The sequence below is a fragment of the Salvia splendens genome, chromosome 19, assembly GCF_004379255.2.
Source record: "Salvia splendens isolate huo1 chromosome 19, SspV2, whole genome shotgun sequence".
Classification (NCBI taxonomy): Eukaryota; Viridiplantae; Streptophyta; class Magnoliopsida; order Lamiales; family Lamiaceae; genus Salvia; species Salvia splendens.
The window spans coordinates 1,725,306-1,729,212 of record NC_056050.1 but is presented as its reverse complement, the minus strand read 5'-3'; the positions used below and the strand labels follow the sequence as shown (position 1 = coordinate 1,729,212).

Genomic DNA, 3,907 nt, shown 5'->3' with positions numbered 1-3,907 from the left:
GAATGGAAAGGTTAGGATAGGATTTTGATAAATTGACGCTGAAATTAAGAGAGAATTTATAAATTTTAAAGATCATGCTAGATTGATAAAATCACTAACCTAATAAAATCACTATAAATCAGAGATTTGATAATTAACCCAAAAATATATATTGAATCACAAAAAGGGAACAAAAGATAGAAATTTTGAAGATGACAGATATAATAAAATAGCACCAAAAAGAAAATCATGTAGATTAATACTGTTACATGCTTTTCTTTCTATCTTTCTTTTTCATATTTGAGGATTATGTTAAGTGGAAAGGAACTACGATCAGCAAAGCGGCGTTGTACAAAACTAACAAAAACCAACAATAAACTTTTCACTACCCAATAATACATACTAATGCAAAAACAATCTAAATTTCCTTCCAAACCAACCACTTTACCTGCCTTGCCCTCTGAGCCTCCCCGTAATCCGTTGCGCGAATAATCTCGCCCGTTGCCCGGGAGGACGATGGCGCCTGTCGGGTGCTGCAACTCGAGCTCCGCTATCCCACCGCCCGCCGTACGATGGTCCGCTGAACCTCAAGTCGTCCATATCATCATCATCAGTACTGTCATCATCATCGTCCAAATCATCATAATCGTCGTAGTCCCTGTAACTGTGACGGCCCCTCTCAATCACGTAGTCACCAACGACAATCGCCCCAGGCATGGTGGATCGGATCGTGCTGATCACGTCGCTGATGTCCCTCTCGTTCTCGAGCTTTTTCCACTTCTCAGCGTGCAAAGGGTCGACATCCCGGGGGCGGGCCAGAGGGTGCTCTAACTTGACGTGTTTCCTAAGCTCTTTGTAGCGGCCCACGAACGAGCAGCCTTCCTGCACGCAGGCCCTCTTCTTTGAATTGAGATATCTCCGCGCGGGCGCCACCACAGTCCAGCCTTTCACCTGGCCGCGGCAAAGGGGGCACAAAATCCCGGAGAGTTCAGAGGCAGCTGAAGTTGTTTTCCATGTTTTTGAGCTCCAGTCCGGGGTGACCTTCGTGTACTGCTCAAGACAATTGGAGTAGCGCTGGCTAGTAGCGCACATGTAAGGACGACAGCCCTTGTCATACGAGGAACAGAGCAAGAGAACAGCGTTGTGAGGAAACTCCAAGCAGACCGAGCATTCTGCAATCTTCCCACTCCTTCTTTTCGGATGCTTTTTTCCCATTGTGGGCGTCTCCACAGACCTTCGTGCACCTAGATGACAGCTTACGCAGGCCTACTATATGGTGCTGGGAGTCCGATCTCCTCTCCAGCTTCTTCGATTTGGCCATTGTCAATCCAATCTTTGATGAACCCAACACCCTCAACAGATAAACTAGGTACACGAACAATAACGAATCAAACGAGGCAATCAGTAATAAGCTATACAATGCTAAACAAACTACATAGCTACCAGATTTTACATAATTAGAGGAATATGCATAGCCATAACAAAACAGAGCTGTTCATCACATGTTCCACATACCATCTTCAACATTAATTTTAAGAAATTTATAATACTCCAAAACTAACATTTACAGTTTTCTGGTGATAAAATCAAACTAATCCATCTGTAAATCATCAGAAACAGCAGATGAATAGCATTTCACCCCTAACATCATGAAAATTTAAATAAACTGGAAAATTGCAGCAGCATCTGATGTTTTTTGGCTGAATATTGATGAAACTGCTATAATTTACAAAGCATAAACAACAGAACAAATTCAATTAGTGTGATGTTAAATAGAAACTACCTCACTGTAAGTATAAAGCCGCATTGGAAATACCTAACCAAAAAACACCGAAATTCGACGCTCGCAAAAATCAACGCATCTAAATTCGAATTTCATTCCGGATCATACATGTCCAGATTCATTATACATCAAATCCAAATGTATTTCCAACAAAATTGAAGGCGCGAGTTACCTTTGATGTGAATAAATAGAGAGAACCGCGATAGATGCGCGCGGTTATAGGGTGAAGATTGTGGAAATGGGGGTTTCGTCGAGTTTTTATACCGTACAAGTATGGAAGTAAATTGGTTGGAATTTTAGGGTTGCGAGAGAAGACCGGAACACTCTGTCTCTCTCTCTTCCGCCTTTGTCGCTCTTCACACACGATAACCACCTCCTTCAGTAGCGATCATCGTCATTGTGGGTACACAAATCGAATATTACTGGATTCTCAGGGGGGTCATTTTGTTAATATGGGCTTTTGAGTGGGTTTTTTTTGTTAATATTGGATTTTATGGTGTCGAATTTCACGTGTATATATTTACGTTGCTTATGACATTTTTATCGGTTAATCACATATGGATCCAAATTTAATTATACGTGTTGAGAAAGGATCTTTTATTCATATTAATCGTATCACACAAGAATGAATGTTACAGGCTTAAATAGGAAGAGCCAATATTTACATATGGTAAGATATTCTATGATTTACCCTAGCTATAATTCCGGAAAGAATACTTCTAATTGATTCCACAATCTTTGTGTATCTCCCTTGATTTTAGCTTGATTCTTCCAACACTCCCCCTCAAGTTAAACAATGGGACTTCCCATTTTTAACTTGCCCAATACCTCGGCGAAACTCCTTGCATCCACGGCCTTTGTTAAAATATCTGCTAACTGATCTTTTGAACGAACAAACGGAAGGTCTATCACCTTTGATTCTATATTCTCCTTGATAAAATGTCGGTCTCCACATGCTTTGTTCGATCATGTGTACCGGATTTTCAGATATGCTGATTGCCGCTTTATTATCACAAAAGAGTTTGCATGGCCCCTTTGACATTAGGCCAAGTTCGGTCAACAACTTCTTTAACCATAGGATTTCTGTCACTCCACTTTTGATCCCACGAAATTCTGCTTCTGCACTTGAGAGTGCTACTACCTTTTGCTTCTTACTTCGTCAAGTCACCAAGTTGCCTCCAACAAAGGTAAAATATCCTGCAGTCGACTTTCGATCATTCGGGTTCCCAGCCCAGTCCGCATCGGTGAACCCATGTACCTCTAAATTCCCATGGTTTTCGAACAAGATCCCATGTCCTGGTGTCCCCTTCAAATAGCGCACAATCCTCAAGGCTGCTTCCCAGTGATCGGCTTGAGGCTTATGCATGAACTGACTCACTACTCCCACAACATATGCAATATCGGGTCTAGTGTGAGAAAGATAGATAAGTTTACCCACCAGACGTTGATATCTTGTTTGGTGGGTGAGTTCGGCCCCTTCAGTCAGTCGAAGGCCATGATTCTGCATCATTGGAGTCTCTGCCGGCTTGCAATCCAGCATTCCCACTTCGGCCAGGAGATCCAACACATACTTCCTTTGGCTTATGAATATTCCTTTCTTGGACCGCATTACTTCGATACCTAGGAAATATTTCAATAGGCCCAGGTCTTTCATTTCAAATTCGGCGAACAAATTCTCTCTCAATTGCCTTATTTCTTCCTCATCATCCCCGGTGAGAATCATATCATCCACATAGATTATCAAGCATGTGAGTTTCCCGTCCTTCTTCTTCAGAAACAGAGTGTGATCTGAGTTACTCTGTTTGTACCCATATTTCTTCATTACTTCTGTAAATCTTCCAAACCATGCCCTGGGTGACTGTTTTAACCCATATAAGGTCTTCTTGAGTCTACATACCTTTCCTGCCTTGAACTCCCCCTCAAACCCTGGCGGAGCTTCCATATAAATGGGTCGAGTAAGCTCTCCATGCAAGAAGGCGTTAGTAACGTCAAATTGATGTAGTGGCCAATTCTTTGTTGCGGCGATGGAGAACAACACTCGAATAGTACTCATCTTGGCTACTGGTGAAAACGTTTCTGCATAGTCAACTCCGTAGGTCTGAGTGTACCCTTTCGCTACTAGCCTTGCTTTGTAGCGATCAATTG

At 42.2% G+C, this 3,907-nt stretch overlaps 1 pseudogene; it reads right to left on the bottom strand.

The window, feature by feature from the left end:
* Positions 1 to 235: 235 nt before the first annotated feature.
* LOC121778304 lies at positions 236 to 2,209 on the bottom strand (annotated as a pseudogene).
* Between the last annotated feature and the right edge of the window lie 1,698 nt (positions 2,210 to 3,907).